Source organism: Ovis aries, chromosome 14, assembly GCF_016772045.2.
Source record: "Ovis aries strain OAR_USU_Benz2616 breed Rambouillet chromosome 14, ARS-UI_Ramb_v3.0, whole genome shotgun sequence".
NCBI classification, from domain to species: Eukaryota; Metazoa; Chordata; class Mammalia; order Artiodactyla; family Bovidae; genus Ovis; species Ovis aries.
Window position 1 is genome coordinate 14,934,731 of NC_056067.1, and position 27,373 is coordinate 14,962,103.

The 27,373-nt window shown below is 40.9% G+C and overlaps 1 long non-coding RNA gene across 3 annotated transcripts in view; it reads left to right on the top strand.

Moving 5' to 3' along the window:
• Positions 1-27,373, top strand: part of LOC132657733 (uncharacterized) — a 41,876-nt gene that overhangs the window by 553 nt on the left and 13,950 nt on the right. Inside the window, exons 1-2 of one of the 3 annotated variants that reach the window (XR_009596282.1) lie at positions 17-2,558; positions 21,361-21,491. The exons of the other annotated variants lie outside the window; for them this stretch is intronic. This is a non-coding gene — a long non-coding RNA (uncharacterized LOC132657733). Of the gene's footprint in view, positions 1-16; positions 2,559-21,360; positions 21,492-27,373 lie in introns of those variants that run through there. 3 annotated transcript variants of the gene reach the window in all.

A 27,373-nucleotide genomic window follows, 5' to 3' on the forward strand; every position in this document is an offset into this window, starting at 1 on the left:
CTTTGACCCGACGCACGGCGCTCCGTGACGTCGCTGCGCAGAGCCCGCCGCGAGCTCAGGGGACCGTTGGGGTCGTGGGTGGTGAGAGTGCATGCTGGGTACTCTTCTAGACTCAGGCTGTGGGCCGCCAGATGAGGTCCAGCGTAGAAACCCAGAGAACTAACTCTTCATGGGGCTCTCAGGGGCATTAGCTCTCTCCAGAGGCATTTATTGGGGGTACTGAAAGGATGAAGAAGCCGATGCGGCCCACGGCCGCCCCTTCGGTCCACTTCCAGTCCCGCCGTAGAGAGTCTGTTCCGGGCTCGCGGAGGTCTTCCTCAGAGTTAAAGATGCCGCCCGCGGACCCTGTGGGTCTCGTTCCTTCCGGGCTTAAGATGAAAAACATCTTGTAGGACTTGAATGGTGTTTTCTATTAGGGCATTTTCAAGCATTCACCAAAACTGTTCAACGGTTAGCTGCATTTTGCCAATTTTGTTTAATGCATCCCCATACCCCCTACTTACAATGTCTTAAGGGAAATCATTCGTTTATACTCTGTGTGTATACATATATTTTTTAAGGCATGATCACATCCCCACATGTAATGAAATGAATTCATCTAATTCCTAATCTGCATTTGAGCCTAGTGGCTCAGTCATGTCGGACTCTGCGACCCTAGGTACTGGAGCCTGCCAGGCTCCTCTGTCTATGGGATTCTCCAGGCAAGAATACTGGAATGGGCAGCCATTCCCTTTTCCCTGGGATCTTCCCTACCCAGGGATGGAACCTGGGTTTACTGCATTGCAGGCAGAATTTTTTAAGGACTGTTGTTTAGACTTTCACCATTGTCCCATGTCCTTTCACAATTGGTTCGTAGCATCTAGATCCACAAGTTCTACCCCTTGCATCTGGGTCAAGTGCCTAAGTCTCTTACTTGGTATATAATAACTTTAAAATTAGTCAGAGGACTAGATGGTATCATCAGCCTGGTTGGGCGCACAGTCATCTGGTGATTGTTGCTCATGATTTAGGTTCAGAAAATGTTTGCCATGCACCTAGCCACGGACTTACCTTGGGGCTCAGCTGGTAAAGAATCCGCCCGCATTGCTGGAGACCGGGGTTCGATCCCTGAGTTGGGAAGATCTCCTGAAGAAGAAGGAAAGGCCACCCACTCCAGTATTCTGGCCTGGAGAATTCCATGGACTGTATAGTCCATGGGGTCGCAAAGAGTCAGACACGACTGAGCGATTTTCACTGTTTACCACGTATTAAGATGATGACCAAGGTAGATAGCATATTGAAAAGCAGAGACATTACTTTGCCGACTAAGGTCTGTCTAGTCAAGGCTATGGTTTTTCCAGTGGTCATGTATGGATGTGAGAGTTGGATTGTGAAGAAGGCCAAGTGCGGAAGAATTGATGCTTTTGAACTGTGGTGTTGGAGAAGACTCTTGAGAGTCCCTTGGACTGCAAGGAGATCCAACCAGTCCATTCTGAAGGAGGTCAACCCTGGGATTTCTTTGGAAGGAATGATACTAAAGCTGAAACTCCAGTACTTTGGCCACCTCATGCGAAGAGTTGACTCATTGGAAAAGACTTTGATGCTGGAAGGGACTGGAGGCAGGAGAAGAAGGGGATGACAGAGGATGAGATGGCTGGATGGCATCGCTGACTCAATGGATGTGAATCTGAGTGAACTTCGGGAGTTGGTGATGGACAGGGAGGTCTGGTGTGCTGTGATTCATGGGGTCTCAAAGAGTCGGACACAACTGAGTGACTGAACTGAACTGAAGATGTATGGTCTCCTGTTCTGGTGGAGGGGAGTGTTACAGAGGAATAAGTCATAATGCCTAGCTTTTAAACTCACTAATTATTTATGGAGATAGAAAAAATAACATCTTCTGATCCTTTGGAACCTGAACTAGTATAGTAATAAAGACTCCAGCATAGGCATCTCACTTAGGAAAACCACTTCTCCCTGGCATTCCTCCAGACCTAGTTTGGAGGGCTTTGAGTGCCAAGCCAAGGAGTTGAAATTTATCCTGAAAACCCTGGGGAGTAATTGAAGTCATGATTCTCTTTTCACCTAACTCCTGTTTTTCTCAAATCCTGACCAAAATGCTGCTCTTTGAGTGAAGTCTTTCTTGACTCCATAGCCAGTTGAACATTGCTTTCTTATTTGAATTCCCACTACTCTTGGCTTGTGGAACTTGAATGGTATTTTGCCGTGAGTCTGAGCTCCATTAGTAGGTTCCTTAGGGGAAATTCACTCTTCTATTTTTGAATGCAGATGGTCTAGTTTTGAATGCAGTAAAGGCCCCGATAATTTCAATTCCTCCACTTCCTTTTCACATTTTGAGTGGTTCATAAGAGGCAATATAAAGTTGTGGAGGAGTTAAAACACGTAGGTTGGTAGCCTGGCTCTGCCATTTATTAACAACATGACCTTGAGCAAGTTACTTAACTTTTCTGAGGCTATTGCCTCACATGTAAAATGGGGTTTAATAGTTTTTTATCATTGGCTTGTTCTGATGATTAAAAGAGTTGATATACAGTACTGAAAATAGGAGCTAAAACCAAGTAAGTATTAGCAACTTTTTTTTGCCCATTTGCCTATAAACTGTCACCATATCTCTATTCATTGTCTTTATCTAAATTCTTGGCTTTCCAAGTGGGATTTCCCAACTTCCTTCATTGCCTATGTGGAATAGTCCTCAGTCCTTCTTGGTGATCTCGGCTATCCAGTTCTCCCTGCTTGCTGATTACCAGATTCTCTCTTTCCTCCATCCATTCCTGTTCCACATGAGATTATGAACTAAACACTTTGAATTGCAACTTTGGTATAGTTCATTATTTTATTTTCATCTTATTTTCTTTCTGTCCATAAAGAGTTAAACTTCTATTTATTCCAGTTTTACTAAATTTTTTTTTTTTTCAAAGGTTTTCCCTTGGTTAGATTTTAGCTTCTGTTTTCTAGTGAAGACTAGCTGGGTAAGTCCCACCGCCAGCACCACTCCCACCCAGGTCAGATTTACTTTACTACCTGACTTAAATCAGTTGTCACAGTTCATATTTTTATTTTCATTTATTTACAATAATTCCTCCATTTCTGAGCATTAATTGTAGTCAGCATTGTTATTTGCTAATGTTATAGGTCAACAAGCTATTTCAGAACAGTTCTGTGTGCTTCAGCTGACACATGCTCTCCTCCCTGTCATCACATACTGAGTCAAACCTGTGTCAGGGTGAGCACTGTAACATTTTCAGCCACTGACTTTGTATTTTTAAGGTAGCTCATTTATTTTAGCTCCATATTTAGCTAATGCCGTGAAGGGAACAAGATCTTTATCTCATTTCATGTTTCAGGCATCATAAAATGCTGAGTCATAGTGCATCTCAGGGCTGCTCTCACTAGGCAAGTGATTTAAAGTTTGAAGTTGGAGTGGTTTCAGATTTCTGCCAGGTTTATATTGTTGTTCAGTTTCTTTTCTGTCTTTAAATTTACTGTGCTTGTGTAATTTTGTGGGATTGGGAGTGGGGTGGAGGTGGATAAGGACTAGGGAGAGACTGTATGAACCAGAAAGGCCATTCATATTGTTCACAACTAACTGAATACAGTACCATGAGATCCATGATTTTAAATAGCCTTAAACATATGGTTCAGGCAGTTCAGACAGTAGTTTTGCTTTCTGCCTTTTATCTAACTAGTTTGTGTGTGTGTGTGTGTGTGGATGCATGTGTGTGTGTGTGCACTTGAATGTTTATTCTGCTATTGTGTGGAATGTTCTGTAAATCTAACTAGTTTTGAATGTACAAAGCAGATGACCCAGTTGAAATGTTTGTCAGGGCATACAGAAGACATACCCTTGTCATGAGGATATTAGTACAATTAGAATTGATGATTGTTGGTACTCGGAGAAAAAAAATTGTGGAGTTTGGATCGCTGGATAATCTGCATTCCTTGCAGTTCCTAAACTAGATTGCTTAGTAATGGTACAGCGTGGTTATATAGGGTATATATGTATACGTGTGTGTATATATTGCACATACACAGTACAGTGTTTCTATGAACTGTGTTACAGTCTCATTTTTGTGCACGTTCTTAGTTGCTTCCATAGGATGCATTTCTAGGATACTGTTAATATTTTCATTTTGTCAGTTTGCATGTGAAGAGCACATGCTTTTGTTTGGCATATAATCTTAATATATTCTAAAGTTGTGGGTTTGCTTAAATAAAATTTCTTAAGTGTTAGAACAATTGGTAATAAACAATTGACAATATAGATTAGGAAAATCATCCAAAATCTATACTGACATTTAAGTATCAAATATATCTATATATAAATATATATGTGTGTGTATGTACACATACACACACATATATATACATTTATATACATACACATATACATATGGTGTACATCATTGTATAGCTCCACAGCTAACCTGTTAAACCCTGTCATGTCAAATCTTTCTTGTCAATTAGCACATTTAACTTTTCAGTTTGCGTATATCATTGCAATAGTATAGTAAGCAGAAAAACTGGAAAGTTTAACCATTTGTTTAGGGACAAATAATGGGGAAAATATGTCTATATATTTATTCACTCATTCAACAAATATGTATTATGGACCCATTATGTGTTGGGCATTCTTTAGGGTAAGGGATACAATCATAAACAAAAAATCCTTTTCTTTACAGAACTTACATTCTAGTGGTGAAGATAGAAGGTAAACAAACAAGTAAATACATGGTATAACAGATGAAAAAGAAGAAAGATAAGGAAGTATTGGGGTTGGACAGTATTTTTATTTACAATATTTGGGGAAGACTTCATTGATAAGGTGACATTTGAACTGTAAAAGAAGTGATGGAGTTAGCCACAGGAATATTTGAGAAAACTTTCCAGGCAGTGGCAAGCAAAGGCAAGCAAAGGCCCTAAGGCAGAACATGCCTGCTTTATTAGAGGAAGGAGGCCAGTATGGCTGGGTGACAGCAAGTTAAGGAGATAGTACAAGGAGCTAAAGTCAGAGATGTTGTGAAAGACCCAGTTAGGTCCATTGTAAAGACTTCGGCTTTTACCCTTAGTGTGATGGGAAGCCTTTGACGAGAGTGACCGGAAGAGAAACATAAACTAAGTGACATTTAAATGGGTCTGTAGGACCTCCCTGGCGATCCAGTGGCTGAGACTATGCGCTTCCAATGCAGGGGGCCTGGCTTCTGGTCAAGAAACTAGATCCCACATGCTGAAAGAAAGATCAAAGATCCTGCATGCTGCAACTAAGACCCAGTGCAACCAATTAAATACTAAACATAAATAAATGCATCCAGTAACTGTTGAGAATCTATTGTAATAAAACCCAAGAGAGGGATGACTTGGGCCCAGGTTGAAGACATGGAAGTTGTTGAGGAATGGTTAGATTCTGAATATATTTTGAATTTGGAACTGATAGAGTTAAATCTGGGGTGGAAATGGTAAAAATAAGAGTTCATGTTAAATTAGAGATGCTTATTAGTCATTCAAGAAGCAATGTTGAGTAAGCAGTGGGTTTATAAGAATGGAGTTGGAAGGGCTGCAGTTTAGATGTAAATTGAGGACTCCCTCAACACATTGATGGTATATAACTTAAGACTTGGTAATCTCACCTATGATAGTTTACTCAGTAACTACACATTAGAACCCCTGGAGGAACTTTTTAAAAATTCCAGTGTCCCAGAGGTCCTGACTAAACTGATCAGAAATAGAGGAAGGCATTATATTTTTTTAAATAGTCTATTTTTGAATACTTAGATTGATTCTATTTTTGAATACTTAGATTGCTATAGTTTTTTTTTTAACATAGTAAATGTTTTTTTACATTACAATGTTTTTTTTAACATTGTAAACAATGCTTCTATGAACTGCCTTATAGTCTAATTTTTGTGCATATTCTTAGTTGCTTTCATAGGATACATTTCTAGAATATTGTTAATATTTTCATTTTGTCAATTTACTCCTGAAGAACACATGCTTTTGTTCTGGCATATAATCTTAAAATATTCTGGGCTTCCCTTGTGGCTCAGCTGGTAAAGAGTCTGCCTGCAATGCGGGAGAGCAGGGTTTGATCCCTGGGTTGGGAAGATCCCCTGGAGAAGGGAAAGGCTACCCGCTCCAGTATTCTGACCTGGAGAATTCCATGGGCTGTATAGTCCATGGGGTCGCAAAGAGTCAGACAAGACTGAGAGACTTTCACTTTCACTTCACTGCTGAGATGGGAAAAGGACATGGAATGATTGGCTAATACACAGCAGGAGGGCAGAAAAATTGGCAAAGGGCTTGGCAATAGCCTTTAAAATATTCTAAAAGTGTGGGTTTTGTTTTTAAATAAAATTTCCATACCTTAAGTGTTAGAATAATTTGTTATTAAACAATTGATAATATAAATTAAGAAAATCACCCAAAATCTATAGTGACATTGAAGTGTCAAATCTTCTTCCTAGACATAGTGCTTAAAGGTCTTAACATTGTTTAATCAGAAGAAATTGTTGCTAAGAATTTCTTCTGATTAAACAATGTAAATGAACAGAATCCAGAAAGTTCATTCAATTCTGACTTAGTCATTAAGGTAGTCACAATCTGAAAGCTTAATTTTCTTATCAGATACCTTTTTTCTCAATACATTTCATCAGGTTAAAACAAATCACAGTATCAAAGACACACAGTATAAAATGTTGGTAAACAAGGATCAGGGCTTCCCTGTTAAGTATGGAATTAGGAAGCTCAATTGCAGGAATTCAGGCAGTATGGACTAGGATGCCAACAGTAAAAATGGAGAGGCGTGAATGAATTCGGTATCAGTTCAGTTCAGTCGCTCAGTCGTGCCCGACTCTTTGTGACCCCGTGCACTGCAGCACGCCAGGCCTCTCTGTCCATCACCAACTCCCAGAGTTTACTCAAACTCATGTCTGTTGAGTCGGTTATGCCATCCAACCATCTCATCCTCTGTCATCCCCTTCTCCTCCCTCCTTCAATCTTTCCCAGCATTTTAGAAATAAAGCCTGCAGGTAATATGGATGAATCTCATTGCTATTTCCAGGTGTTTCTCCCTCCCGCATTCCTGAAAACATAAAGCCTTTAGTTTTTAGTCACCAGATAACATCATTTACTACCTGATATCGCATTGTCAGTTTACTGACCCTTGTTACTCCTCTTATTTCTCTTGTAGCTCCTGGTTTACTCTCCAGCTTCACTTCTGTCTTAATTTTTAGCCTGAAACATGTGTAAATGATCCTTCTAACACCCTGGCCACTTCCTTGAACTCACATTCAGTGGTCTTGTCCTCCATTGCCATGGAGCTACTTACTCTGGTGGTTTTATAACTTTGTCATTGCCAAACTCTCATTAATCTCATTCACTGATTACCACTTATCTTTCCACTCCCTCTGATACTCTGAACCCAACAATCTTTCAACCACACCAGGACTGGATTTAGCAAAGTGGAGACCATTATGAGAGTGGAACAAGGACTTTTAAAGTGTACAGTGGAGAGATGATAATGTTTCATGGTGGATGTCAGAATGTAGTACTATCAATGGGTTATGGGGTCCTGGTCCTATAGGGGGATGGATTTGATATATTAATAGATGTTTGAAAGATGAGAAAAATTGAAATTATTTCATGTTTTTATTTGAGGCACTAAAGTGGTAGTAAAATCATTTACAGAGATGAAAAAGGCTAAGGAAGGAGCAGATTTGGTGGTTGTATGAATCAAGACTATTAAATATTTTGGCAGAGTTAAATTTGAAATTTCAGTATCTAACTAGAAATGTAGACTAAGGAACCAAATCTAATTAATCACTTAGAGCTCAAGGAAGAGGTCAAAGCTGGGATAGAAATTTTGCAGCAGTTATCCTAGGTGGCTTTCAAAGTCTGGGGAGTGGTTGAAGTCACCTTCTAGGCCCAGGGGAAAGGAGGAAAGGAGATCCAACCAGTCCAGCCACAGTTTAAGAGGGCTGCACTTTCAATCTGAATAAGAAGGCAAAGTTCATAGGAGTTGACGCTATGGGAATTTTGATGGGCAGTGAATTCCAGAGGGCAGAGAGGAAGAATTTCAGACTTAATTATTTTAGACCCAATGGACAGGAATTTAAATTTTTACTACTTCAAATTTTTTCCAGCTCAAATCTGGTGTGATCTGGCTATAAAAATTCTTGAATGGTTTATTGTTGTTATTGTTCAGTTGCTCAGTCATGTCCAACTCTTTGTAATCCCTTGGACTGCAGCACACCAGGCTTCCCTGTCCTTCACCATCTCCCGGAGTTTGTTCAAACTCATGTCCATCGAGTTGGTGATGCCATCCAACCACCTCATCCTCTGTCATCCCCTTCTCCTCCTGCCTTCAATCTTTCCCAGCATCAGGGTCTTTTCTAATGAGTCAGCTCTTCGCATCAGGTAGCCAAAGTGTTGGAGTTTCAGCTTCAGCATCAGTCCTTCCAATGAATATTCAGGACTAATTTCCTTTAGGATGGACTGGTTGGATATCCTTGCAGGGACTCTCAAGAGTCTTCTCCAATACCACAATTCAAAAACATCAATTCTTTAGCACTCAATCTTCTTTATGGTCCAGCTCTCACATCCATACATGACTACTAGAAAAACCATAGCTTTGGTTTTTCCAGAATGGAAAATGGTTTTCCAGGATGGTTTATTACAGAACTTTAATTATATCAAAAGATGTTGGCTGTTTTTCCAATTCTAGCATAATCAAGAGTCCTAACACTTTCTCTCTAAATATCTGGGTCTGAAGGATTTATCAGTTTCTTAAAGGAAAAAGAAAGAAAGAAAAAGAACTTGATTCAGCCTACTTAAATGATTATAATCATTTAATCATTTCATTAAATGATGTTCAAATCACCTATTCTTCAGTTTCATCTATCTCAACTTGAATGTTTCTTATACCTATGAATTTATGAATGTAGACATCTTGCTTTGGAGAAGGCAATGGCACCCTACTCCAGTACTTTTGCCTGGAAAATCCCATGGATGGAGGAGCCCGGTGGACTGCAGTCCATGGGGTCACTAGAGTCAGACATGACTGAGCGACTTCACTTTCACTTTTCACTTTCATGCATTGGAGAAGGAAATGGCCACCCACTCCAGTGTTCTTGCCTGGAGAATCCCAGGGATGGGGGAGCCTGGTGGGCTGCCGTTTATGGGGTCGCACAGAGTCGGACATGACTGAAGTGACTTAGCAGCAGCAGCAGACGTGTTGCTTACAGTAAAGTTATTTTAAAATTTATTTTAATTAATATATTTATGTCATTCAAAATTATACAAAGAGAAATCTTGCTTCCATCCCTGTCCTCTTCACCCCTGTTTACCTCATACCAATTGCCTGTATTTCTTGTCTTTCCATCATTTCTTTATACAAGTCAAACAATTTAAATTTATATTCTTATCTCCACTTCTTTTTAATATAAAAGTAGAATACTATTAATATATGTTCTGCTCTGCACTGTATTTGAACTAAAATCCTTAAAATCCTTCCACATCAGTACAGAGAGATTTTCCTCATTCTTTTTTTTTTCACAATAGTAAAAGATGTTTATCTGTTTTCACAATCAATAGCTAGACAAAAAATAAAAGATAATTACAATTGCAAGCCATAATGGGAACATGTTTAACTTAACAATATAAAATAATTACATACTATTTGGCAGGGGGTGTCAAGCAGAGTGATGTGGTAAGTGGAAGTGCATACATGCGCTTCATCCACCCAGCCAGTCTATGTCTTTTTCAGTTGGTGCATTTAATCTATTCACATTTAAGGTAGTTATCAATATGTATGGGCTTCCTTCATAGCTCAGTTGGTGAAGAATCTGCCTGCAATGCAGGAGACCTGGGTTCGATTCCTGAGTCGGGAAGATGCCCCGGAGAAGGTAATGGCCATCCACTGCAGTATTCTTGCCTGGAAAATCCCATGGACAGAGCAGCCTGTTGGGCTACAGTCCATGGATTCGCAGAGTTGGACATGACTTAGCGACTAAACCACCACCACCATCAATATGTATGATCCTATTACTGTTTTCTTAATTGTTTTGGGTTTATTTTCTGTAGGGCTTTTCCTTTCCTTGTGTTTCCTTCCTAGTGAAGTTCCTTTAGCATTTGTTATAAAGCTGGTTTGGTGGTGCTGAATTCTCTTAACTTTTGCTTGTCTGGAAAGATTTTGATTTCTCCAACATATCTGAAGGAGGAGAGTCTTGCTGGGTAGAGTATTCTTGATTTAGGTTCTTCCCTTTCATCACTTTAAATATATCATGCCATTCCCTTCTGGCTTGTAGAGTTTCTATTGAGAAATCAGTTGGTAGCCTAATGGGAGTTCCCTTGTATGTTATTTGTCATTTTTCCCTTGTTGCTTTTAATATTTTATCTCTGTCTTTAATTTTTGTCAGTTTGATTACTGTATGTCTCAGTGTGTTCTTCCTTGGGTTTATCCTTCCTGGGACTCTGTGGTTCCTGGACTTCATTGACTATTTCCTTTCCCATATTCAGGAAGTTTTCAGCTATTATCTCTTCAGATATTTTCCTAGAAAACAAAAATATTTCTCAGGACCTTTCTCTTTCTCTTCTTCTGGGACCCCTCTAATGCGAATGTTTGTGCATTTGATGTTGTCCCAGAGGTCTCTTAGGCTGTCTTCATTTCTTTTCATTCTTTTTTCTATATTCTGTTCTCTGGCAGTGATTTCCACCATTCTGATGGGAGAGACTGATGGTAGGAAAAACTGGATCTTGCTCTGGTAGGCAGGGCCTTGCTCAGTAAAGCTTTAATCCAATTATCTGGTGATAGATGGGGTTGCACTCCCTCCCTGGTAGTTGTTTGGCCTGAGATGACCCAGCGCTGGGGCCTAGGGCTGTGTGGTAGGGTTAATGGTGAACTCCAAGAGGATTTATACCAAGAGAGACCTGCCAGTGCCCCCATCCCTATGGTGAGCCCCTGCCAACCCAGGCCCTACAACACAAGCAGGGAGCTTTGGCGCAGCCTCCTGTGGTCACTGCTCCTCTCCTCTGGGTCTAGGAGCACGCAAAATTTTGCTTATGCCCTCTAAGACTGAGCTCTCTGTTTCCCTCAGTCCTCTGGAAGGCCTATAATCAAATCCCACTGGCCCTCCAGGCCAGATTCCCTGGGGATTCCCAGTCCCTTTGTCCGATCCCCAGGCTGGGAAGCCTGACAAGGGGTTCAGAACCTTCACAACAGTGTGAGAACTTCTTTGGTATTATTATTCTCCAGTCTGTGGCTCACCCACCTGGCGGGGATGGGATTTGATTTTATCGATACTGTGCTCCTCCTGCCTCCTCACTGCAGCTTCTCCTTTGACTTTGGATGTGGGGTATCTTTTCTTGGTGGGTTCCGGTGTCCACCTGCCGATGGTTGTTCAAGAGCTAGTTGCAACTCTGGTGCTCTCACAGGCGGAGATGAGCACGCGTCCTTCTACGCCATCATCTTGAACCAGACTCTTCATTCTTTTTTGTAGCAACATACCTTGTGAGAGCGTACCATGATTTATTTAATTAGCTCTTTTTGATGAATGATTGACCTGTTATCTGATAACTAAGATATGTATCTATCCCAGAGATGAAAATGCCTTAGAAGTTATTCTTTATTTACCAATTTCAGGAAATAGGATCAAATTCTTCAGCAGTATTCTACAAGGGTGAAAAAAGTTTTGAGTTTATTTTTGATAGCTTAATTTTTAAAGGAAATTAATCAAAAGAAAAATTCCAATTTTCTTGGGAACAGAAGGTATTGTTTTCAAATATCCTAGAATTCTAGGTCAACATAATGGAGACATTTCTTTAGCTGTGGTTTAGCTGTGAACTTGGCTAGCAGATTTATTCTTCTAAAGAAACAAACTACTCAGGTCCAACTGGAAAAATACATAGAGGAAATCCAGAGGATTGTTGGCCTTGACGATGGAAGCCCTCTTTCTGCTCTAAAAGAAACCACAATAGAGTACTCTTTAGGGGGATCTCCATGAGCAATAAAGCTCACTGAAATGATTATTGTTCAAGTCTGTGTCTCCTTGGAAAGAAGATTCCATTCTGAAATTTTCTTTCAGCAAATCTATTTAATTTTTTTTCCAGCCAGATTAGGGGGCTGGCAGACTAATAAGGTTTATGAATGAATAGCTCTCATTCTCTAAAAAGCCAATGGTAACCTTAAGTGAAGTGACCCACCTCAACTCCTGCAAGAATTTCTTGTAAGTGTTCTTTCATCTCTTTTCTGAGCAGGATTAATTAAGTTTTAAAAGTTGTTAGTCCTCTAAAAATTGCTCCACAACTTTGAAAAGTCCACAAGCTGTGGCTGTTCTCCTTTGCTAAGGTGGTCCTCAGTAACAGCAACTAACATTCTAACATTTATTGAGTACTCCTAGCAGGTACCATAGAATAGGCATGGCCTCTTTCCTCAAGGAAATCATCATGAAGATAGCTTCAACATTGCTGTGTTTTCCAGCAGTTGGATTCCACAGTTGGAGGAACATTGAGATGTGAATGTGGTTTATCACTAATAAAAAGATTTCAATTGCTCTTTGGAGATGGGAGATGCATACTATAACTATAATTGTATAAATACTGTAATTGTAGGTTCCAGGATGCTCTATTAGGCTAAAGGAAATGCCATCTGTAGATTGTGCAAAGACCAAAGTCATGGTTCTCATGTCCTGTTGTGCAGTAAGTTTTCTGAGGGTGAAAGTAATTTAAAGATCCCTTCCTACTTTTCTATAAGTTTCATGGGAGCAAAAATTATATCTCTCATGCTTGTTTTACTTCCTCTACTTTAAAAAGTACTTTGTACATGGTGGTAAAGTATTAAAATGACAATTAGCCATAAGGAAAACTTTACAGGGGGGAAGGGAGGGGAGAGCAATGTAGTAATTGGTATAGTACCACTGGGTAGAATTTGCAGTGAGAGAGGAAGCATAGCAACATAGCAACTCTTAACATAGCATGGACAGGTGAGAATTTATAGTCAAGGAGCAAAGTGGGGATCAGTGGGTAGAAAATTACTAGGAAACAACATCAGAGGTAACGGGAGATGCTGCTAAACTGACCTAACGGGCTTCTTGGTAAAGGCAGCCTAGGGTGATAAAACATCATCTGAGAGATTCTAGTGGTTGAGGAAGCTGTTAAGATATAGAGGGTGATGAGATATGCAGGATGGGAGATTCTGGCTAAACTGATTTATCGGGATTCTTGTTTAAATTGGACAATGTAGTAGATGAACACAGAAGTCTGAAAGTCAGGTTGAGTTGAAAAAAAGTTCAGGGGCATCTGAGTAAAGTTTGGTCAATGAGAGAATATTTTTCAAAAGAAAGCAGTCAATTATCTGTGGAATGGATAATGAATAACAATGAATTCCTTGTATAAAATATTCACGTATTCACCCATTTGTTCATTTCACAAATACCTAAGTGAAATATTTATATAGACACTGTTCTAGGCACTTGGGGGAAAAAAGTCAGTGAACAACACCCAGATTCAATTTCTGTCCTCTTGGAACTTATATTCTAGTTGTAAACAAGTAAGTAAAATATATATTAAGTTTGATAGAGACCAGTGCTTCAGAGAAGAAGAAGCAGTGAAAGAGAAAAAGAAATGTTGGGAGAAGGATATAGTATTGAGATTGTAGATATGGTGTCCGGAGAAGACCTCCCTAAGATGGTGACATTTAAGTAAAGCCCAGATATAAATGAAGAAGGAAGGATCTGCCAGATATCTGGGGAAAGAACATTCCAATTCAAGCAGAAGGAACAGCACGTGTACAAATCCTGTGACAGGAGTGTGCCAAGGAGTCTGCCAAAGTTAGAAAGCTAAAGCAAGACAGGACATACAGAGCCTTATGTTCATTGCGTAGACTTTGACCTTTACATAGCATTAGATGGGAAGACATTGAAAGATTTTGAGCAGGGAAGCAAGGTGCTGGGATGGACATTTTCAAAGGGTACTCTACTGCATTGCGAATGGATTGAAGAGCAATAAGGGCAGAAGTTAAGAGGTTATTACAACAATCCAGGCAAGATAAGAAAGGTTTCCTCAGTGATCATTGCAAAGCAATAGAGAAAAACAATAGAATGAGAAAGACTGGAGATCTCTTCAAGAAAATTGGAGATACCAAGGGAACTTTTCAAGCAAAGATGGGCACAATAAAGGACAGAAATGGTATGGACCTAACAGAAGCAGGAGATAATAAGAAGAGGTGGCAAGAATACAAAGAAGAACTATAAAAAGAAATCTTCATGACCCAGATAACCATGATGGTGTCATCACCCTCCTAGAGCCAAACATCCTGGAATGAGAAGTCAAGAGGGTCTTAGGAAGCATCACTACCAAAAGAGCTAGTGGAGGTGATGGGATTCTAGCTGAGCTATTTCAAATCCTAAATGATGATGCTGTGAAAGTGCTGTATTCAATATGCCAGCAAATCTGGAAAGCTCAGCAGTGGCCACAGGACTAGAAAAGGTCAGTTTTCATTACAATCCCAAAGAAAGGGAATGCCAAAGAATGTTCCAACTCTGCACAATTGCACTCATCTCACACACTAGCAAAGTAATGCTCATATTCTCCAAGCCAGTCTTCAACAGTATGTGAACCATGAACTTCCAGACGTTCAAGCTGGATTTAGAAAAGGCAGAGGAATCAGAGATCAAATTGCCAGCATATGTTGGATCATAGAAAAAGCAAGAGAGTTCCAGAAAAACATATTTTTCTGCTTTATGGACTATCCCAAAGCCTTTGACTGTGTGGATCACAATAAACTGTGGAAAATTCTGAAAGAGATGGGAATACCAGACCACCTTAGCTGCCTCCTGAAAAATCTGTATGCAGGTCAAAAAGCAACAGTTAGAATGGACATGGAAAAAAAGACTGGTTCCAAATTGGGAAAAGAGTATGTCAAGGCTGTATATTTTCACCCTGTTTATTTAACTTCTATGCAGAGTACATCATGTGAAATGCTGGGCTGGGTGAAGCCCAAGCTGGAATCAAGATTGCTGGGAGAAATATCAGTTACCTCAGATATGCAGATGACACCACCCTTATGACAGAAAGTGAAGAGGAAGTAAAAAGCCTCTTGATGAAAGTGAAAGAGGAGACTGAAAAAGTTGGCTTAAAACTCAGCAATCAAAAGATCATGGCATCTAGTCCCATCACTTCATGGCAAATAGATGGAGAAACAATGGAAACAGTGAGAGACTTTATTTTTGGGGGTTCCAAAGTCACTGCAGATGGTGACTGCAGCCATGAAATTAAAAGATGCTTGCTTCTTGGAAGAAAAGCTATGACAACCTAGACAGAATATTAAAAAGCAGAGACATTGCTTTGCCAACAAAGGTCTATCTAGTCAAAGCTATGGTTTTTCTAGTAGTCATGTATGGATGGAGAGGGCAATGGCAACCCACTCCAGTATTCTTGCCTGGATAATCCCATGGATGGAGGGGCTGCTGTCTATGGGGTCGCACAGAGTCGGACACGACTGATGCGACTTAGCAGCAGCAGCAGCATGTATGGATGTAAGAGTTGGACTATAAAGAAAGCTGAGCACCAAAGAATTGATCCTTTTGAATTGTGTTGGAGAAGACTCTTGAGAGTCCCTTGGACTGCAAGGAGATCAAACCAGTCAATCCTCAAGGCAGTCAGTCCTGAATATTCATTGGAAGGACTGATGCTTAAGATGAAACTCCAATACTTTGGCCACCTGATGCAAAGAACTGACTCCTTAGAAAAGACTCTGATGCTGGGAAAGATTGAAGACAGAAGAAGGAGACGACAGTGAATGAGGTGGTTGGGTGGCATCACAGACTTGATGGATATGAGTCTGAGCAAGCTCTGGGAGTTGATATTGGAGAGGGAAGCCTCGCATGCTGCAGTCCATGGGATTGCAAAGAGTCAGACACAACTGAACGACTGAACTGAACTGAGGCAAGAGATGTCCAGGGTGTTTTTGATACCAGATATTTATCGGTGGCTGAATTCTAGGTTGACTTTTGAAGACAACAAAGAAAGTAATAGCTTACGGATCTGTTGTGAGGTGTGAAAAAAAGGGAAGGGTGAGAAACATGGGCAAATGCTTACAGTTGGTGCTGAGCTGTGTCTTTGACCACAGTATGTTACACTGAAACATTATTCACATGTGTAAAGCAAAAATATAATGCTCCACAAAAATAGGTAGTGTAAAATAGCATGCCCCACCAATTTCTTGACTTGTGCATCTGCTCAGCATTTACCACACTAGAGTATGTTTAACTTGAATGTTAAACCCCATAGAGTTTAGGCTCTTAATGGGTAAGGTTTGTGACTTTTGTTTTTATATTTCTATTTCCTAGCAAAGTACCTGGTATAGTGTAGACACTAAATACACATTTAGTAAGTGAATAGATTTTTCTAAATATGTTATATTCCCATATTAATTAATTTTAAACTCTTCTGGGGGACTTCCCTGGGGATCCAGTGGTTAAGAATCTACCTGCCAATGCAGGGACCATGGGTTCAACCTCCTGGTCCAGGAATATCCCATATGCTGCAAAGCAATTAAGCCCATGTGCCATAAATACTAAGCCCACATGTGTCAAGTAGAGAAAGCCCACATGCCACATTGAAGACCCAGCACAACCAAAAAAACAAAAAAACAAAAAGAAAGGGAAGGGGAAAAGGTTACTTTAAAATTAAATTAAAATGATATATTCATGAATAAAATATTATTTTTCCTTTGCTCCAGACTCTCAGCCTTTTTCCTTAGAAGGCTATTTCTGTTAATAACACCCTCTTTTGCATAATCTCAGGCATTTTCTATGTACATGTAAGCACATATACATTTTATTCACAAATAGTTGCATAGAATGCAGAATGCAGTTTTCTTTTTCCACCAAATTTTAATAAAAATTGTACCTAGGAACAGATTGGTTTACTAATTTACCTTATCTGGTCAAAGCAATTCATGTTAGAAAAAAATTCAATAAAACAGTTTCTACTTTTTCTATAGTCTTTTTCATTCATTAGTTATTCACTCCTTTTTGTTTTTCCATACCAGATCACCCCTTTGGAGGCATATAAAATTCAGAGGATTTAAAATTTGGCTCATAAAATAAATCACTCATTCCCAATAAGCAATGCAACACCACATATTATTCAGTTCAGATACGTTGACCATGGTTGTGTGCTGCTACAAATGTTTCATGATTTCAGCTTCACAGTGCTATCATTTTTGGCCAAGACAAGAGCAGTTTACACCTTGCAGTGGGCAAGAAATAGAACTTTTTCTATTGCTCTATAACTCAATCTCTATCTAAGACCTCTGTTTGACCAAGGTTGTGGAAAGATGGAGTTCCTCCTTTTCCTGTGGTTCTGTCTAAGCTCTAGGGGCTTTTGTCATACCACAAAGTTGGGGTGCCCTCTTTGTTGCCTACTAAGTGTCCATGAAACCATGCTTCCCCCCCATCTGCTGGTCCCTTCAGGTCATGTAGCCAAGTTCACCCTGTAGAGAATGGCATCATTGCTGCTGCTTTCGTTGTGCTTGGGCTTTGGGCAGGAATTGTGCTCCCCTGAAGCCACATATGCCTAGACTCCTTTGCAGTCATTTCCTCTCTAGGGCTTTGCAACTTTCTCCACATAAGGGGATGCAATGGGTTTGTTCTCAGACTCTGAGGTTTTAGCAAGTTTCTTTCCGCATTGTTCATCGGACAGCATTCAGCCCCATTCACTCGGTTTTCACTGTGTCTGAACCTTCATTGGTTTCTCTCCATTTCTCTTTTCTCCCCAACAAGCTACCAGTCTTCAATCAGGGTGTCTTTTGTTTTATTCTGGGATAGATGTAGATGGGGAGGGGAAAAAGAGCCAAGAGGTAAAAGGGGTCATTATTCTGCTGGTAAAATCTCTTAGCATTTCTTTTAGGTTTCTGTTCTGGGATATTACTCAGCTGGCCCTCCCCCTGTCTACATCTGGCCCCCTCCCTTCCAGCCCCAGTATATCAGCCGCCTCCTATTACATCGTATAAAGGAAAATCCATTAGAAGTGCTCTACCAGGTCAGCATTTAACTTTCCAGAGGATTCTATTTGTTAAAATTCGGTCTTCCTCTTTGTATCTGAATTCATAGGGTTAAAAGGGGCAGAGTATTTGGCAAACCTGAACCAAAGGACAGTAAAATCTGTTCTTTGTCTGTTCCTGGAGGGTAATGCCCTAAGCAAATATCTGAGAAGGCCCAGAAAGTGAGCTGGATCAAGTCTCGGTCCCAGGAGATGAACAATTTTGGGTGTGGGCAGCACAACCACCTATGTCTCCCCAGCTCATTATTGGTCCTATCTAACTTTGGGACAACTAGGCTTTGTGGTTTCCTTCTTTCAAGTCTTTCTAAATATATCTCTACCAACTCCTGCTTTAGAGAGAAATCCAATACATAGTGTATATGACTCCTGATTCAGGGCTCTAAGATGTGGCAGAATTATTTAGAAATGCTTAAGACAAAATTAATTTCATTGCACTAAACAAGAAGCAGTATATACATTCTATTGGGCTGAAAAACTCAGTTTCTTTCTTTTTTCCATTTGGGTTTACTATATAGTTATATCACGTATGTGTGTGTGCCTGTGTGTGCTCAGTCGTGTCTGACTCTTTGCAACCTTTTGGACTGTAGTCCACCAGGCTCCTCTGTCCACAGGATTTTTTCTGCAAGAATATTGGAGTGGGTTGCCATTTCCTTCTCCAGGAATCGAACCCGTGTCTCCTGTGTCTCCTGCACTGCAGGCGGATTCTTTACTGCAGATCCATTGGGGAAGCCCATAATATTAACAAAGATTAAACCTTCAGGAAAGAAGTGAAAATATGTAAAGTTTTGTTCATGACATAGACTTTAAAAAGCCAATGTCCAGCATAGTCTGAGACACTAGGGCTGGCAGCATGCATCTCCGCCTGGTTTGTGCTGCTCCTCCCCGAGCAGCTTTGTCCCTAAGTGTACTGCCACTATGGCAAAGGCTGCAGAAAATTCATTCATCTCTTTCCCTTTTTCAACACCATTTGTCTTACTTCATCATCTGTGAACTGATGTTTTCCAGTCACAATTATACTTCAAATTTAGAAAAACACTCAGCATGTAATTTAGAGTCTTAGGACTGCATTGAATCCCACAGCAAGTGCAAAGGTGGATCCAGGGAACTGACTTTGTTTCTTGCCTTGAGTACCAAGAACCCCAAACATTGGTTGGCAGGTTCAATAGTACTATCCCCAAATTCAGTTCAGTTCAGTTCAGTCGCTCAGTTGTGTCTGACTCCTTGTGACCCCATGAATCACAGCATGCCAGGCCTCCCTGTCCATCACCATCTCCCGGAGTTCACTCAGACTCACGTCCATCGAGTCTGTGGTGCCATCCAGCCATCTCATCCTCTGTCGTCCCCTTCTCCTCCTGCCCCCAATCCCTCCCAGCATCAGGGTCTTTTCCAATGTGTCAACTCTTTGCGTGAGGTGGCCAAAGTACTGGAGCTTCAGCTTTAGCATCATTCCTTCCAAAGAAATCCCAGGGTTGATCTCCTTCAGAATGGACTGGTTGGATCTCCTTGCAGTCCAAGGGACTCTCAAGAGTCTTCTCCAACACCGCAGTCCAAAAGCATCAATTCTTCGGCCCTCAGCCTTCTTCACAGTCCAACTCTCACATCCATACATGACCACAGGAAAAACCATAGCCTTGACTAGATGGACCTTAGCCGGCAAAGTAATGTCTCTGCTTTTGAATATATTATCTAGGTTGGTCATAACTTTTCTTCCAAGGAGTAAGCGTCTTTTAATTTCATGGCTGCAGTCACCATCTGCAGTGGTTTTGGAGCCCAAAATAATAAAGTCTGACACTGTTTCCACTGTTTCCAAATCTATTTCCCGTGAAGTGATGGGACCGGATGCCATGATCTTTGTTTTCTGAATGTTGAGCTTTAAGCCAACTTTTTCACTCTCCTCTTTTACTTTATCAAGAGGCTTTTTAGCTCCTCTTCACTTTCTGGCATAAGGGTGGTGTCATCTGCCTATCTGAGGTTATTGATATTTCTCCTGGCAATCTTGATTCCAGCTTGTGTTTCTTCCAGCCCAGCATTTCTCATGATGTACTCTGCATATAAGTTAAATAAGCAGGGTGACAATATACAGCCTTGATGTACTCCTTTTCCTATTTGGAACCAGTCTGTTGTTCCATGTCCAGTTCTAACTGTTGCTTCCAGACCTGCATACAGGTTTCTCAAGAGGCAGGTTAGGTGGTCTGGTATTCCCATCTCTTTCAGAATTTTCCACAGTTTATTGTGATCCACACAGTCAAAGGCTTTGGCATAGTCAATAAAGCAGAAAGAGATGTTTCTCTGGAACTCTCGCTTTTTCCATGATCCAGCAGATGTCGGCAATTTGATCTCTGGTTCCTCTGCCTTTTCTAAAACCAGCTTGAACATCAGGGAGTTCACAGTTCACATATTGCTGAAGCCTGGCTTGGAGAAGTTTGAGCATTACTTTACTAGCATGTGAGATGAGTGCAATTGTGCGGTAGTTTGAGCATTCTTTTGCATTGCCTTTCTTTGGAACTGGAATGAAAACTGAACTTTTCCAGTCCTGTGGCTACTGCTGAGTTTTCCCAATTTGCTGGCATATTGAGTGCAGCACTTTCACAGCATCATCTTTCAGGATTTGAAACAGCTCAACTGGAATTCCATCACCTCCTCTAGCTTTGTTCGTAGTGATGCTTTCCAAGGCCCACTTGACTTCACATTCCAGGATGTCTGGCTCTAGATTAGTGATCACATCATCATGATTATCTGGGTCGTGAAGATCTTTTTTGTACAGTTCTTCCATGTATTCTTGCCACCTCTTCTTAATATCTTCTGCTTCTGTTAGGTCCATACCATTTCTGTCCTTTATCGAGCCCATCTTTGCATGAAATGTTCCCTTGGTATCTCTAATTTTCTTGAAGAGATCTCTAGTCTTTCCCATTCTGTTGTTTTCCTCTATTTCTTTGCATTGATCGCTGAAGAAGGCTTTCTTATCTCTTCTTGCTATTCTTTGGAACTCTGCATTCAGATGGTTATATCTTTCTTTTTCTCCTTTGCTTTCGCCTCTCTTCTTTTCACAGCTATTTGTAAGGCCTCCCCAGACAGCCATTTTGCTTCTTTGCATTTCTTTTCCATGGGGATGGTCTTGATCCCTGTCTCCTGTACAATGTCACGAACCTCAGTCCATAGTTCATCAGGCACTCTATCTATCAGATCTAGACCCTTAAATCTATTTCTCACTTCCACTGTATATCCAACAACACAAGAGAAGACTCTACACATGGATATCACCATGTGATGGTGACACCGAAATTAGATTGATTATATTCTTTGCAGCCAAAGATGGAGAAGCTCTATACAGTCAACAAAAACAAGACCAGGAGCTGACTGTGGCTCAGATCATGAACTCCTTATTACCAAATTCAGACTCAATTGAAGAAAATAGGGAAAACCGCTAGACCATTCAGGTATGAGCTAAATCAAATCCCTAAATTAGTACATTTATAATAAGTTGCTAATTTCTTTATTACTTTATTCTAAAAATGTGTAAACTGATTATTTTAACCTGATTGTATAGGGTTTGTACAGGGTTCATTTTGCTTCATATGTTTAACTGTTTTCTCTTACTCTTTATGATACTTCAAAGAAAATCATTTAGACAAGAAGGCATTTGGTATTCTAGGTCAGGATTTGGTAATTTAATCAGCTGCAGAGAGGCACAAATGGGGTAAACTGTTCAGTTCAGTCGTTCAGTTGTGTCCGACTCTTTGCGACCCCATGGACTGCAGCACGCCAGGCCTCCCCGTCCATCACCAACTCCCGAAGTTTGCTCAAACTCATGTCCATCAAGTCAGTGATGCCATCCAACCATCTCATCCTCTGTTGTCCCCCTTTCCTCCTGCCTTCAATCTTTCCCAGCATCAGGGTCTTTTCCAGTGAGTCAGTTCTTTGCATCAGGTGGCCAAAGTATTGGAGTTTCAGCTTCAGCATCAGTCCTTCCAATGAATATCAGGACTGATTTTCTTTAGGATGGACTGGTTGGATCTCCATGCAGTCCAAGGGACTCTCAAGAGTCTTCTCCAACACTACAGTACAAAAGCATCAATTCTTCAGTGCCTAGATTTCTTTATAGTACAAGTCTCACATCCATACATGACTACTAGAAAAACCACAGCTTTGGCTAGACCGATCACTGTTGGCAAAGTAATGTCTCTGCGTTTTAATATGTTGTCTAGTTTGGTCATAGCTTTTCTTCCAAGAAGGGTCCTACAATTTGGATAGAAGAGGATTGTGGCATTCTGAAGGACTTGAAAAGTGAAAGTGAAGTTAGTCACTCAGTCGTGTCTGACTCTTTGTGACCCCATGGACTATAGCCCACCAGGCTCCTCTGTCCATGGAATTCTCCAGGCAAGAATTCTGGAATGGGAAGGACTTAAATATCAACAAAATGAAGAAGCCCTTTTTCAGGTCCAGCTAGCTGTAACCAGATAGAAATAAGAGTCCTGGGACTTCCTTGGTGGTCCAATGGTTAAGATGCCACACTTCCACTATAGGGGACATGAGTTCAATCCCTGGTTGGGCAACTAATATTGCACATGTCACATGGCCAAAAAAAAAAAAAAAAGAAGAAGAAGAAAAATGTGAGTCTTATGTTGACAGAACTACTCTTTCAAGACAATGTGAAATTCCAAATTTTCATGAGAAATTAATTTTTTTTTAAATTACGTGGTTCCTATCAAAACAAACCTTCATGCCAGATTTAGCCTATGGGTCACCTGGTTGAAACTTCTATTCTCAACATTCTGGTTTATAATATTTCTGTTATTAAAATTAAACTATGAGACTCCATAAGGAAGATCTTGGCTGATTTTTGCCAAATCAATACAGACATTAGAGAACATATTTTTAATCCAGGAAAGAGAGTGAGAAATTAAAACTCCCTCCAAACAGTGGCAGTTTTGACACCTTTCTTCAGAGAATAAGAATAGAGCAAAAAATGTTCACTGAAAGAATTTGAACATGGGGGAAAATACCTTTTAGAAAAGGACGTGACAGAGGCATCACCAGGATGGCAGAGTAGAAAGGGCCTGTACTCACCTCCTCCCACAGGCACACCACAAGTACACTATTTGTGGAGACCCCCCTCTATGAGAACTACCTGAAGACTAGAAGAAAAGGTTTTCCAAACTAAAAATACGAAGAAGGAAATGTGAAACGGGTAGGAGGAACAGAAATGCAGCCTAGTCAAGACGTAAGCCCCCAGGTAAGTGACCCACAAATGAGATAATCACCAATGCGAAGGCTGTCCCCACGGAGTAAGGAGTCCAAGTTGCATGCTGGGCTCCCCTGCCCACGGGTCTTGCGCCAGGAAGACAAGCCACCAGGACTTCTGACACTGTGGGCCAGCGGGAGTGTGTGGGAGAGCAGGAGGGCTGTAGGGAACACACTGCTCTGAAAGGACATGCCCCAAAGCTCCTACCCTGAGTGCTGGCAGACGCAGTGATTTGGAAGAGGCCCAGGCCAGACCTCCTTGCTCATCTTGGAGAGGCTCCTGCAGAGATAGGAGGTTACTGGGATTCACGCTGGGGACACAGATGCTGGCAGCAACCATTTGGGGGGATTTGTTTTGCCATGACAGCACTGTGCTAACAAGTGCAATTTGGAGTCTTCCCTCTAGCCTATTATCTCCAGGGGCTTACATAACTTCCAGTGGGTCTTCATGAGCCCAGGACCCAGTCCTTCTACCAATGGACCAGCAGCAGTCCTGGGACCCAACCTCATTCACAAGTGGACCCCACGAGCAGTTACCCCAAGACCGAGCCCCACATCCCCACCCCTCACTAGTGAGTTAGTACCATCCCTGGACCCCAGGTGCCACAGTCAGCCACCCTGACACCTGGCCCTGCCCACTAATGGGATGGCACTAGTACCGAGATTCCCTTGGCCCCCTACAGCCAGTTGCTCCAGGACACAGCCCTGCCTATCAGTGAACTGGCACCAGCCCTGGGACATCACAGGTTGCTTAGTCATCTAGCTTGAAACCTGGCCCCACACACCAGTAGGCCAGAATCAGGCCCAAGACACTGAGTTATACAGTCAGCTGTGGTGGAACCTGGTTTTTCCCACTCATGGGCCAGAAGCCATCACAGAAGGCAGGGCCTGGCAGCCAACCAGGTCAGTGGCCGATCCTGTCTACCAGGACACTTACACCAGGCAGCCCCGTTATAACAGAAGGGCCCACACAGCCCACATAGATGGCCCTCCTAGAGCGTATAGCTCTGCTGGCTAGAGGGAAGAGTGCTCTAGGGCCCTATAGGATGTCTGCTACTAAGGCTACTTCTCCAAGGTCAGGAAATGGAACTGAACTACCTAATTCATAGAAGTAAGCATAGAGAACCAGGCCAGATGAGGCAACAGAGGAATATTTTTGAAATGAAGGAACAAGACAAAATTTTGGAAGAACTAAATGAAGTGGAGATTAAAAAAATCTACCTTATAAAGAAAGAGTTCAAGGTAGTGATCATAAAAATGATTAATGAACTAAAAGACACATAGATGAACACAGTGAGAAGTTAAAGACTTAGAAAATTTAAAGAAGAACTAAACAGAGATAAAGAGTACAATAGCTGAAGTAAAAATGCACTAGAAGGACTAGGTAATACAGAGGAACAGATGAGCTAACTGAAAGAGTAGTGGAAACTACCCAAGCTGAACAGAAAAAAAAAGAATTAAAAAATATGAAGATAGTTTATGAGACCTCTGAGACAATGTCAAAATACTAACATTCACAGTATAAGGGTCCCAGAAGAAGAAAATAGAAAGAAAGGGGCAGAGAACTTAGTTGAAGAAATTACAGCTGAAAACTTCCTATCTGGGAAAGTAAACAGACATCTATATCCAGGAAGTACAGACAGCCCCAAACAAAATGAACACAAAGAGGTCAACACCAAGACATATTAAAATTAAAATGGAAAAAATTAAAGATAATGAATCTTTAAAGCAGGAGAGAAAAGCAACTAGCTATTTAAAAGAGAAGTCCCAAATACTCTCTGTTGACTTCTCCATAGAAATTTTTAGAACAGAAGGAAGTGGCATGATATGTTCCAAGTAATAAAAGGAGAGAGCCTAAAACTGAGAATACTCTACCCAGAAAAGCTGTCATTCAGATTTGAAGGAGATATAAACAGTTTTACAGAAAGAAAAAGCTGAAAGATTTCAGCACCACTAAGTTGGTTTTACAAGAAATACTAGAGGGACTTCTCTAAGCAGTAAAGACCAACAACTAGAAATATGAAAATTAAGAAAAGATAATTGGATGCAATCTCAAAAACAACAGAATGATCTCTGTCAGTTTTCAAGGCAAACCATTCAGTATCACAGTAATCCAAGTCTGTGGCCCGACCAAAAAGGCTGAAGAAGCTGAAGTTGAACAGTTCTATGAAGACTTACAAGACCTTCTAGAACTAACACCCAAAAAAGTTGTCCTTTTCATCATAGGTGAGTGGAATGCAAAAGTAGGAAGTCAAGCAATACCTGGAGTAACAGACAAATTGGGCCTTGGAATACGGAATGAAGCAGGACAAAGGCTGACAGAGTTTTGCGAAGAGAACACGCTGGTCATAGCAAACACCCTCTTCCAACAACACAAGAGAAGACTAACATGGACATCACCAGATGGTTAACACTGAAATCAGATTGATGATATTCTTTGCAGCCAAAGGTGGAGAAGCTCTATATGGTCAGCAAAAACAAGACCAGGAGCTGACTGTGGCTCAGATCATGAACTCCTTATTGCCAAATTCAGACTTAAATTGAAGAAAATAGGGAAAATCTCTAGACCATTCAGGTATGACCTAAATCCAATCTCTTACGAATATACAGTGGAAGTCGCAAATAGATTCAAGGGATTAGATCTGATAGACAGAGTGCATGAGGAACTATGGACAGAGGTTCATGACATTGTACAGGACACAGTGATCAAGACCATCCCCAAGAAAAAGAAACGCAAAAAGGCAAAATGGTTGTGTGAGGAGCCTTTACAAATAGCAGAGAAAAGAAGAGAAGCAAAAGGCAAAGGAGAAAAGGAAAGACATACCCATTTGAATGCAGAGTTCCAAAGAATAGCAAGGAGTGATAAGAAAGCCTTCCTCAGTGATCAATGCAAAGAAATAGAGGAAAGCAATAGAATGGGAAAGGTGAGAGATCTCTTCAAGAAAATTAGAGATACCAAGGGAACATTTCAGGCAAAATTGGCACAATAAAGGACAGAAATGTATGGACCTAACAGAAGCAGAAGATATTAAGAAGAGGTGGCAAGAATACACAGAACTAAATGAAAACATCTTCATGACCCAGATAACCATGATGGTGTAATCACCCACCTAGAGCCAGACGGCCTGGAATGTAAAGTCAAGTGGGCCTTAGGAAGCATCACTACCAACAAAACTAGTGGAAGGGATGGAATTCCTCTTGAGCTATTTCAAATCCTAAAAGATGATGCTGTGAAAGTGCTGCACTCAATATACCAGCAAATTTGGAAAACTCAGTAGTGGCCATAGGACTGGAAAATGTCAGTTTTCATTCCAATCCCGAATAAAGGCAATACCAAAGAATGTTCCAACTACCACTCAATTGCACTCATCTCACACACTAGCAAAGTAATGCTCAAAATTCTCCAAGCCAGGCTTCAATAATACATGAACCATGAAATTCCAAATGTTCAAGCTGGATTTAGAAAAGGCAGAGGAACCACAGATCAAATTGCCAGCATCCTTTGGATCATCGAAAAAGCAAGAGAGTTCCAGAAAAACATCTACTTCTCCTTTATTGACTACACAAAATCCTTTGACTGTGTGGATCACAACAAACTGTGGAAAATTCTTCAAGAGATGGGGATACCAGACCACTTACCTGCCTCCTGAGAAATCTGTATGCAGGTCAAGAAGCAACAATTAGAACTGGACAAGGAAAAAAAGACTGGTTCCAAATTGGGAAAGGAGTATGTCAAGGCTGTATATTGTTATCCCACTTATTTGACTTATATGTAGAGCACATCATGTTAAATGCCAGGATGGATGAAGCACAAGCTGGAATCAAGATTGCCAGGAGAAATATCATTTACCGCAGATACACAGATGACACCACTCTTATGGCAGAAAGGGAAGAAGAAGTAAAGAGCCTCTTGATGAAAGAGAAAGAGGAGAGTGAAAAAGCTGGCTTAAAAGTCAACTTTCAAAAAGCTGAGATCATGGCATCCCATTCAGTCACTTCTTGGCAAATAGATGGGGAAACAATGGAAACAGTGAGAGACTTTATTTTGGGGGCTTCAAAGTCACTGCAGTAGGTGACT